The sequence below is a fragment of the Zootoca vivipara genome, chromosome 4 (assembly GCF_963506605.1).
Source record: "Zootoca vivipara chromosome 4, rZooViv1.1, whole genome shotgun sequence".
NCBI lineage: Eukaryota > Metazoa > Chordata > Lepidosauria > Squamata > Lacertidae > Zootoca > Zootoca vivipara.
In genome coordinates this window covers 14,807,095-14,819,321 of record NC_083279.1, presented here as the reverse complement: position 1 = coordinate 14,819,321, position 12,227 = coordinate 14,807,095, and positions in this window count along the sequence as shown.

Below are 12,227 nucleotides of genomic sequence, written 5' to 3'. Positions count from 1 at the left end.
CATTGCGTGCCGAGGTACCAAGATGACCCCCCAATAACTCACACCAAACACCATAATTTTAGTTTAAGGTTTTTTGGCATTAAATTTGGCCACAACTTTATTAAAATACAAATCAAATGTGAGTGGTTGCTTAGTCATTGGTTCCCCAGCCATCTGTCCCCCGCCTGGGACAGATCTGACTCCCTCTAGCCTAGTAGGGGAGCCAGTAAGTAAGCACCTCGTGAGAGAGGACAGGGCAGGGGGCACAAGCCCTTCTTGTCCTCGCCCAGATGCTCCCCAAGGCTCATGCGCAGTCCTGGCCCCTAGCGGGGATAAACAGACAAACATGTGGAGCCCCAGGATTCCTTTAACAGAATACTTCTATATGGCAGCAGCAATCAAATGAGGGTCAGGCCCATCCAAAATCCGTACCCCTCGACCAATTTATTTGAACCAATGACTAATCGCAACTTTACAAGTTGTGACTAATTGCAGCATGGTAGGTAAAAACCACCTGGTACCAGCCAATCAACCAAGTGGCAAAATTCCTACCAGGCCCCTGAATACAGGCGACCCCATGACAGGCGCTGCAAGGTGAGTGCAAAGGCCTAAACATAGCAGAGGCATAGCTGCCAAGTTTTCCTTTTTCTCGCGAGGAAGCCTATTCAGCATAAGGGAAAATCCCTTTAAAAAGGGGATAACTTGGCAGCTATGAGCAGAGGGCGGGTGGGAGATTCAATGTGAGCAGCAAAGAGGTGGCACAAACTGCTCCATTGCCTTGGCTGTCGATCAAGCAATTGCAACAAGCTAAATTCCCCAGCAACAGCCATTCCCACCAATCATCCAGAGGTCATCCAGACTGACCCACCCCCAACAGCCCTGGGTCATCTTGTTAACCCTTCCGCAACCCATGCTCTCCCCTATGGAGAGAACCTGCTTTATGTACCCAGTAAAAGAAAAAGGAGGCTAATAGGAGCTTTGGGAGGTAATGGGTGAGAGCTTCCAGATATTCTGGTCCCAAACTTGACTGCCTCCTCTTCTCTGCATACTGTATTGTAAAATAAAAAAATGTGTTGTGTATTCATGAAACTCTTATTTAGCTTGAAGTTTGACTTGAAAGATAAGGAGAAGGAGAGAAGGAACCATTGAAACTGTGATTCAATGAACATAATATTAAGTATCAGGGAGTGCCCTTTGTGTGCTTGCACCTAAAGAGATGACAAATAGTAACAAATAGCACTGTCTGTTTGCCCCCAACCCCATGAAACATTAGTGCAGCTGCAACGTTGATGCCTGAACATCAAGCACTGAGGAGGACATAATGGACGACAGCACAGAATTTATTGGCTGTGTCTCCAGCACCATCTGGGAGAGATCAACAGGTAAAAACTAATGATGAGTGAATTCTGCATTGATTCTCAGCATGCACCAGGAAGGAATTGCAAAAAAAGAGGACATTGATCTTTTCTCATAGCCACATATCCCAAGTGGGATTTTGTGACATCTTTTTCATCCGTATGTGTTCTACAAAGCTTCCTAGGACTTGCATGACGGCATCTCCTCCTTCTCATATCTACACATTTCTTCTCTCTGCCACACCCATAGGCCTCATGTTCCTGGTTTTTGTTGTTGTTTGCAACTCAGGGTTAAGATCCAAGGCTCCTGAGCCACTAGCTAGCTTCCTCACCCATTTCAGGTGCTATAACTTTCTCACCAGTGTTTAGATCTTGAAAATGGGTAAAGAATGCAAAAAGGTGTATATTAGGAGAAAGTTGCACTAAAATGCTCATGGATTTTCACGAGGGCTTAAACAAAATCATAAACAGATGTGGAAATGTGGACAACTGAAGTTAGCATTGGAAAAATGAGAGACTGAGAGAAATGGAAAGATTTGTTCATTCCTACTAGGCAGCAGCTCTAATCACTGTGCTTCACTCCTAACTTATAAAACAATGTTCTTTTGCTTGCTTTGCTCTTGAGTCTCAAGGCTTGAGCCCTATGAGAGTTATGCCAGTTAAAGTGGCATCAAAACAATACAGGTTTGTACCTTGGCAGGACCAAAACGGATTTCAGCTAGGGCCCCAAATCTATTGAGACCTTCAGTGCAGGAAAATATCTTTTCAGGAAGTGCTACATTTGCATAACTTAAAAATATGCATAATTGGAATCTGTAACTTCACTGGACTTCAATGTGCTTCAGGAAGAATACAAATGAATGTTTGTATGAAGAAGAATACAAATTTCTAATTGTGTGCCCCCCCCCATTAAAATATGAAAAATGCAGTAGCAGTTAGGACATTTGTATAAGTGTTGGATGAGCATTTGCACAGAGCTTTTACAGTTATTCTATTTTTAAAATAAAATAGCATTTTTTAATCATTTAATGCTTTTTCTAAACAAGAAAACACTACTGCCATAAATTAATGATTCCCATTAATCTCCATAATTTATTAGATTTTTGGAAGTTACTACAAGGGGCATTTTGTTCCGTAATCATGTTTCTGTGGATTATTAATAAGCATGTTAAACGAAAACCAGGAAAATTAATTATATCCTAAAACTATTAATGGTTTAAATATGTGTATTGAAATCTGCTATTTTGTTAGGTTTTCCACTTGAAAAAAATATTTGTGGAGTGAGTTTCTCTCTCTCTCTCTCTCTTAACCTTTTCATACATGGTGCGTGAGTGTCTTATCATATTTACCAATATAAAGTGTCTTTATTGAGTTCAGTTAAGACATGCCTTGCTCATTTGAACAGAGAAAACTGCCAAGTGAATGGAACACAATGTGATGACAGAACACTAGCTTAGCTAGCTTTGAAAATAGATACAATGAATTCACAGGGGATAAGTGTCAGGATGTCCTACACATGAGTAGAACACATGCCCGGCTGGCATGTTCTCTCCCTCCTGGTAGATCATTTGGGAGCTTCACAAGCTTTCTTCAGCCCGAACATCACAGTGACTGATGCCTTGGAGACATCAGCACACTTACGGGATCTGCAGAGGTTTGCACTGTTGCGTAACAGAACTCAGTAGCACAGCATTTGGCTAATCTACTTTATTTACATATAAACACATGGAGCACTGCAACATGGCTCCCTCTCTCTCTCTAGCATCAGGCAGCGAAGAGAAAGAACAAAGGACAAAAGTCCCACTTCAGGAACACAGTAAGACCAACATCCTGTCTACGTCACTTCCCATTCTGTGGAATGTAAAGACATATACAGTCATGTGATAGACAACAAACCCATGACTGCACACAGGGGATGAATCTTCAAGTCTATCATCAGCTGGTAGCCGTGATAAGTATATGAAACATCCATTAACAAGGTGATGGGGACCAACAAAAGACAATGGCCGTTGCTCCCATCCTGCTTGTGAACTTACAGTGAGATATTAGTCAGGATCAGTACTGGAAACAAAATGCTGGACTAATGGGCATTGTGGTACCAATGTTTTAAAGTTATTCTGCACTATGTTGTAAATACTGTGGTGATCCACGACTGAAGTTATGACTACCTTGATCAGGCATCCCCAAACTCCAGATGTTTTGGACTACAATTCCCATCATCCCTGACAACTTGTCCTGTTAGCTAGGGATCATGGGAGTTGTAGGACAAAACATCTGGAGGGCCGCCGTTTGGGGATGCCTGACCTTGATACATCCAACTCAGTTCACTTAGCTACAATGGAGACATACATACATTGTGGGAGAAAAGCTTGTAATTTTTATTCGAGCCACAGGTGATAGAACTGAAATTCCTGATAAATTGTAACATTTGAGCAGTCAAATTTAGAGAAAACCCAGTGAGGTGCCTGCATGTGTGAACTGACCCAAACATTCTTGCAGCTGTAGGAAGCCCTTATCAGGCCTCCTCCTCTCCCTCTCCTTCTAGTTTGGAGTCAGGTATCCCATTAGCAGAATGTTTTGATCAGAGGAGACATAGCGCTTTCCTACCTTTTTGCTTAAAACATTTTTGGCTGCGTCCATAAATACACTTGGCTTGTGTCTGCTGGCAGTCGCCTGGCAGAGATAATGGGCACAACCAGAGGGGACGCGGCTTTGCCATCTGCTGCAACTAAAGCAGTGTGCCTCTGCTTTGCCACAATCTCCCACAACACCTGGGAGGGGGTAACAGCAGGTCTTGCGCTCATGCGTTCCACACCACTGACACACACCTGGTATCCCCGAAGCAACGCTGCCAAGTTTCTGGCGACTCACTCCGAAGGCTCCCCTGATAACAGCCTTCTCTAATCAGTGCCTCGGAGACACACATCCCAAAACAATTAGCGTGAATATCGGAACACAGAAATACAGATTCAGGCACAGTGCTCTGCGTTTCATGGCATCGCTTAACAAGCAGACATCTGTGTCTTTGCAATAGCTTAACACGAGCATCTGAACAGGTGACAATGAGGACAACCCACCAGTTCTAGGCCCATGAGTTTGCCTCTCCCTGAGCCAACCAACCAGTTCTGCGTTTGGCTAGCGTTACAGAAAAAGGACGATGGAGAAAGTGGTCCTGGCAGTGATTTGGCTGCTAAATGGACCTGTAAGCAACACATCTGCTCTAACTATTCGTGAACAGTCCATGAGATCCCCTTGAAAATATTACAGCCTTCTAAGCAATCAAGGATTGAGCAGAAATAGGGGCCCAGCTGTCATTTTATTCATGGAGCCACTGGTATGTGGTACACAGGTAATCTAAGGTCAGCCATGTAGGGACATCATTATTAATGCAATAAAAATACAGCTGCTCCAATTAAACTTTATTGGGAGCCAGTTGTTCATGAAAACATAATGGATTTTTCAAAGCTCCTTTTCATTACGCTCCCTGCGAGATAAACTGTTAAAATTCATTTGGAAAATGGGAGGTATTGATTAGATTCAGTGATTAACTGAACGTTGACAAGAACATTTATCATATTAAGATATTTCTCAGTAACAAGGACTTGATGGATCTTTATTCTGTAGTGTTAAAGGTGATGCATTATGTGATAGGCATTTTCCTCACGTAAAGACAAATGCAAAGTCAAGCTGCCTTCAGTTTTTCCAAGAGCCCATTTGCTTCCATGGACTGTGGCTTTTTTTATTAATCAGCATGTTTCCAATTTTTCTCTTGTAGAGGCTCTTTAAGCTGAAAGCTGGTTAATTAAATAAGGGCAAAGTATCATCTCATGCAGATGGGTGTTTAATCTATTATTATTTGTACCTATTAAAGATTAATTTTGAAGGCCTGCATCCCAAACAATAGCTTTAGTGAATCAATCCAGCTTTATGAACTAACCACTGAATAATTCTAATAAGTGCTTTAAATAAATGGTTTTGACTTTTCATATGGCTCTATCACTTACCACTCTGAGCTTGCCTGTGAGTGTACATGCAGCAGAAATATGTGCTTATTCCTGATTGTGTGCTAAGTGCAGACGTGTGACACATTTATATATATATATATATATATATATATATATATATATATATATATATATATATATATATATAATACATTCATACATTACACTTTTGGTTGTATCTCTTTTAAAAAATAAATAGTTGGGCTAAATTCAAACAGTACTTTATCCCATTTTCCTGACTGTACCTGATTATTTCCATGTTTTATGAGTTCTTTCACATCCAGGGGATAATTTTTTTTAATAGGAACTTGGAGAAACTGGGTTCCCTTACCTTTTTAAAATTAAATTTATTATTATTATTATTATTATTATTATTATTATTATTATTATTATTTTGTCAGTGCAATGCTTGAGCCAAAAATCCACCTATCTCTGTAATCAATAAAGTTGAGGACATTTCTAATCCAGATGAATGTTTGCTTAAGTTTATTAATCACATCTTACATTTAGCCACTGCTTGGGGTTGGCACTGCATCTGGGCCAGCAATAAACAAACAAACTCTGTGGTGAGTTTCCCCACCTTTATTTCCCGGGGGGGGGGGGGGAAGCACTGCATGTGACATAAAAGCCACTTCTGGTAAGCTAGTAGAATCTAGTAGAAGTTTAGTTCATATTTCCATGATAATGGCTTCCGGGGTGGGTGGGTGGGGTGAATCAATTTACAAGCCTGTTAAGATGGAGAAACATTTGGGTTTTGTTCTGTAATTACCTTGCCATTTTCATGGATCACTCCATTTGATGAAATTTGGGGCAGTATGCTGGCATACATTTCTTTCCTGATGTTTTCAGGGGTGAATCAGGGGGAACAGAAGCACACATATGCAGAAAGGGTTCTGTCAAGTTCCTCTCTCTCTCTCTCTCTCTCTCTCTCTCTCTCTCTCTCTCTCTCATCATCTATCTGTTTATCTATCTCTATCATCATCATCTATCAATTATCTATCTATCTATCTATCTATCTATCTATCTATCTATCATCATCTCTCTCTCTCTCTCTCTCTCTCTCTCTCTCTCTCTCTCTCTCTCCCTCCCTCCCTCCCTCCCTCCCTCCCTCCCTCCCTCCCATATTGCCCCAAATATAAGCCACACTCCCCCCCCCCATTCCAATCCAGAAAAGTTAAAGTGTGGCTTATATTCATGACCTTATAATATCGTTGTTGAAACAACTGCCCAGGAGGGGCATCGGAAGCGGAGGACAACAGTGTGCCACTTGGCTGTGACTCCCAAGCCTCCCTCGGCTGTCAAAATGAAGGGGGAAGGCCACTGGCAAAGCACCGCCGCCCCTGGAAGCAGCCTGTGAGCACGGAGCAACAGTGCGCTGCCCGCTCGCAACTCCCAAGCCTCCCTCGAACTGTCAGTGAAGTGGGGGAGACTGCCGGCAAAGCAGAGCGGCTCCCCCCAGGAAGCAGCCTGGGAGCGTGGAGCAACGGCACGCAGCCTGCCTGCCGCTCCCAAGCCTCCCCTGGCGCCAATTTAGAAAGGTAGTGCCGGGAGGTGGGCCACACCCGCAAATAAGCCTTGAATTTTAAAGGTGTGGTTTATTTGTGGGTGCGTCTTATATTTGGGCCAATACGGTATCTATTTCACCACCCTATACTTGGAGGTCTCAGGGCGGTTCAATGGTGTCTTCTGTTGTGTCACACCATGTCCACTGGTATGAATGAAATTTAATGCAGCAAAGCAGTACATTGACCAAAAAGCCACAGTTCCTTAATACAACAAGTAAAGGTAAAGGCACTCCTGGCCGTTAGGGCCAGTCGCAGACTACTCTGGGGTTGCGTGCTCTATAGGCCGAGGGAGCCAGCGTTTGCCCACAGACAGCTTCCGGGTCATGTGGCCAGCATGACTAAGCCGCTTCTGGCGAAACCAGAGCAGCGCACGGAAACGCCATTTACCTTCCCAACCAGAGCGGTACCTATTTATCTACTTGCACTTTGATGTGCTTTCAAACTGCTAGGTTGGCAGGAGCAGAGACTGAGCAATGACCTTCTGAACGCTGACCTTCTGATCGGCAAGCCCTAGGCTCTGTGGTTTAGACCACAGCGCCACCCGCATCCCTAATACAACAAGTACTGCAGTATAAAAGGAACGTTCAAAACACAGACAGATTAATGGAAACAGGAAAGTGAATGCAATAATCCCTACATCTGAATGCACCCATAGGAAGCAAAATCTGTGAAGTGACCTTAGGAATTTATTCACCATAACATTTTATCTTCATTTCATCAATAAAGCTACAATTCTAACCCCAGTTTCCTGGGAGTAAGCCTTGTTGAATTCAGTAGAACTAACATCAGGGCCGTCTCAAGGAGGTCGGGCGCCCTGGCGCTGTGGCGTGGAGATCGCTCCGGCGCCCCCGCCCTGGTGGGCGGGTGCAGTGCGCAGCACGGCTTCAGCGCCCCCCCTGCCGGCCCCGCGCCCTGGCGCCCCGCGCCACCGGGACTACCCCTAGAGCCGGGCCTGACTAACATCTAAGTAGACTGGGGTAGAATTCTGCTGAATCAAAAGCCACCACTCTATATATGAGATTGTTGACCTATTGTCTGGTCAAAATATTCTTATCACATAATTAGGGACTGATGGATATTGCATTCAGGAGTTACGTGGAGGCTCATCCATCAGTACCAATGGATTGAGATTTGTTGTTGTTGTTGTTGTTGTTGCTGCTGCTGCTGCTGCTTGTATATCCTATTTAAGCTTCTTTGTTATTTCTGTTTCTATTGCATAAATTGCTTTGAGACACTTACATGCAAAAATGTGACTAAGAAATCAATTAAAACAACAATCACAAATGCTTATTTACCTTACAGGTAGGTAGCCGTGTTGGTCTGAGTCGAAGCAAAATAAGAAAATTCCTTCAGTAGCACCTTAAAGACCAACTAAGTTTATATTTTGGTATGAGCTTTCGTGTGCTCATTTCGTGTATCTTTCGTGTATCTGAAGAAGTGTGCATGTGTATTTGTATTTTTGCCATCTGATGATTGCACCATCAGTGATGATTTACATCTATGGATGGAGCATTGTACTGATGTCACTGGCAGAATTTTCATATCACGCCATATGCAGTGAATGGGATATTTTTTTTAAAAAAAAACCAAAACAAAACCCAGAGGTCATTCTGCATGCCCTCCCATGCAACCAAAGTCAGATTATCTGTTTGTAGGAGTTTATAGAAACCCCAACCAGATGGTGGGATATAAACAATAAAATTACTACTACTACTACTACTACTACTACTACTACTACTACTACTGTAAAGATGGCCCATTCACATGTGCAAGTGCCTCTAGATTTGAAGTGGGTTTGAAGAACCGTTTTTATTGGTTTTAGATCATCCTCATACACCCTCAACCATCATTAGTCTTTAGGTAGATGTTATGATAAAGGTAAACCGTGGTTGCAGCAAACCATGAAAATGAAGGCATATTTGTTCATGTAAGGGAAAGATTATGGGTTCAATAGGGCTTCCGTGCCTTTGCCGGAGGTGGAGTTGTGGGCAGCCCGACGAGCCCATTGTGCGGGGGCTGCAGTGTCAGCCCCTGCGCAATGGAAGCTCCCGCCTGCGTCACCCACGCCCCTGTCCAATAGGGATGGGGGGGCGGGGCCGCAGCGTTTAAACCCCACCGCGCTGCCGGAGCTCATTCTCTTTATGCCCAGTTCGCCGGAGCGAACAGAAGCTTGAAGCACCTTTGGTTAGGTTTATTTCTTCTACAAGGATTTCTGCATCCCATTTTGTCGTTTGTTTTTTTTTCCCTTGTCTGTTGCCCCTCTTGTGTCTCCTGTACAGGCTCTGTGAACCAGCGCGGGAAGCCGGGAGCTGCAAGCGGTGACGCTACCGCTCATCAGCTGTTCGCTGAGAGCGCTCATCAGCTGTTCCCCTCCACCGGCATCGGAGTCCCTTTCTAGGCATCCAGCTACCGCTCATCAGCTGTTCGCTGAGAGCGCTCATCAGCTGTTCCCCTCCACCGGCATCGGAGTCCCTTTCTAGGCATCCAGCTACCGCTCATCAGCTGTTCGCTGAGAGCGCTCATCAGCTGTTCCCCTCCACCGGCATTGGAGTCCCTTCAAGGCATCCAGCTTGCAGCCGCATCCGCTGTAGAGCCTCGCCAGGGTCCCGGGCTCCTGCAGCATCGGGAAGCCCTGCAGCCGACTCTAGCTTCTCTGCACTGGGCTCGCTCTTCCTCTTCTGTGGCCAGGTTTTCAGCGGCCAGGAATTTTTGGCGCTAGGCAGGAGCGCGCTTCGCCAGTGGCAAGGAGGTTTTTCTGTCTGTTCTTGTTTGGGTTGCAGAGTCGAGGCGGCTGCCTCCTCTCCCCTTTTGCGTGTGGGGTCTCTCTGTGAAACAGCGCCACGACCTTCCTGGACATCGCCGTGAGGTCGGGTGAGTGAATTCCATCTCCCCCCCATTTGCTTAGTCCTCTTCACGCCCCCTCCCCGTCCTGCAGGCAGCTCCCCTGTTTATCCCAGGTTACCCCCGTCATTCTGGGAGGGGGTTTGGAACCACGTGGTGTCCGGTGGCCATCTCAGGGGGGTTTGGTTTGACCTGTGCATTGCTCTAAAGAGGCTATTTTGATTGGGGCCGCGTGTGTCTGCTAGCGGCCGCCATTTTGAGTGGGTATTTTTTGTTGTGCATATCTGGCAGCCATTTTGAGTGTGGCCGCGTGCGTCTGCTGGCGGCCGCCATTTTGAGTGGGGATCTTTGTTGTTGCATATCTGGCAGCCATTTTGAGTGTGGCCGCGTGCCTCTGCTGGCGGACGCCATTTTGAGTGGGACTCTTTGTGGTGCATATTCGGCAGCCATTTTGAGTGTGGCACCATTTTGTGTGTGGCCACGTGTGTCTCCTAGCGGCCGCCATTTTGAGTGTGGCTTTTGCTGTGCATATTTGGCAGCCATTTTGGGTGTGGCTCTGAGTTGCCTACATCAGTAACTGTATCATAAGCAGTGACCGGGTGTCAGTGCTATAGTGCAGAATCAGTTGATAGCGTCCCAATTTAATCACGTAGGAGCAGTGAATTTATTAGCGGACTTTAATTAAATTGATTGGTGATCTAGTGTGTCTCTAGGCTGGTGATATTCCCCAAGTGCATTTATTAATTATTGGTAAACTTGCTTCTTTGGGCAGCTAGTAATAATTGATTGGATACGGGCGTATACACAGATAAATTTAGTTAACAAACGTATAAATAATAAATAAATTTAAAATTAGATAAATAAATAAATAAATAAATAAATAATAAAAAAAATTAATAAAATAAAATAAAATAAATAAAATAATAGTAATAATAGTATTAATAATAAATAAATAAATAAATATATATATACATAAAATAATAATAATAATAATAGTAATAATAATAATAAAATAAATAAATAAAAAATAAATAAATAAATAAATAAAATAAAATAAAATAAGGTATAAATACATATCGTAAGTATATAAGTGAGGGAGTTAATTCCATAGTATTTGTCAAAAGTCCTTGCGACCATGGCTTCCAAGGGCAAGCAGGGCCAGGCCAAAAACCTGGCAGCTAAGGTGAATCCTAAGGCTTTCGCCCAGGCGGTAAATGCATTGCAATCCATTTGTGGCCAGCTGGGCCCTCTCTGCAGCACGCTGGTCCCACTGGCCGAAAGCCTACAGGATGACTCCCCACCCAGTTCACAGGATTGTGTAGCAGATACCCAGTTTGATGACCGGGATGGGCCCTCCACCTCTGCTTCTTTTTTGTCTACCTCCACCTCTGGGGGGTTTAGCGATGGGGCTCAGGGACCGCGTACCCGGTCGCAGAAAGCACGCTCTAATACTCCCGGCCAGCAATCAGTGGCTTCGGGGTCTCAGGTGCCCGGCTCCCTCAGCGGAGCGGCCCAGTCTGTTGCAGGTCAGCCGGGAACCCAGCCCGCGGCGGCTGCGGCTCAGCAGGGGGCGCAGGCGCGCGATTCGACCACGGATGACGAGGCGGCGGGGCGCGCGGCGGGCGGAGCCGCGGAGTCGCGGGATGGTGAAGACCGTCGCCAGGGAGGAAAGGCGAAGAAGAAGTCGGAGAAACGTAAGAGGAGCAGAAGGGACGATTCGGACGACGACACAGGTACGTCCTCGGATTCGGAATGCGACATCCCAATGGAGGATTATTGGGGTGTGGGGGAGGACCAGATGGGTTTCCCCCTCTGGGTGCATAAAAGGAGGGCCAGCGCCCATCGTAAGTCATTTAGGGGTACGCTGGAGTGGCGCGACGGTGCGTTAATTCCCGACGAGAAGTATGCCACGAATTCGGACACGGATATCCTTTTGGGTTCTCATTTGTCAGATAAAAGGAGGGAGAAAATTTTAAATGGGGACTATATCGATGTGTTCACCATTCTTCCCCTGACTCAGATGATGGGAAAGGGGGAGAAGCGCCGGGATTACAGGGGTCGGCGATATAGGACGCCTCGGGCTGATCGCACGTTTGAAAATTGGTTAGAGGGCATTCACATCTGGGCGGCCGTGATCTCTGCGGCATATCCAAAGCGGGCGGTGCACCTATTTGCTTACATGGCCGACGTTAGGTTGGCTCACAAGATGGCGGGGGAGACGGCAGCTTTGAACTACGACGAAGACTTCCGCAGGAATGCTTCAAAAAACCCAAAAACGCGTTGGGACCAACGGCACCAACATTACTGGAGTAACCATGTAGTGCCGTATGTTGAGAAAAAACAAACTGACCCCCCGAAGGTAAGCAGGTTTGAGCCTAGAAAAGACCCGCGGCGCAGGGTCTGTTGGGAGTTCAATAAAGGACTCTGCCAGAGGCCCAATTGCAAATACACTCACGAATGTGAGAAGTGCCTGGGTCAGCATC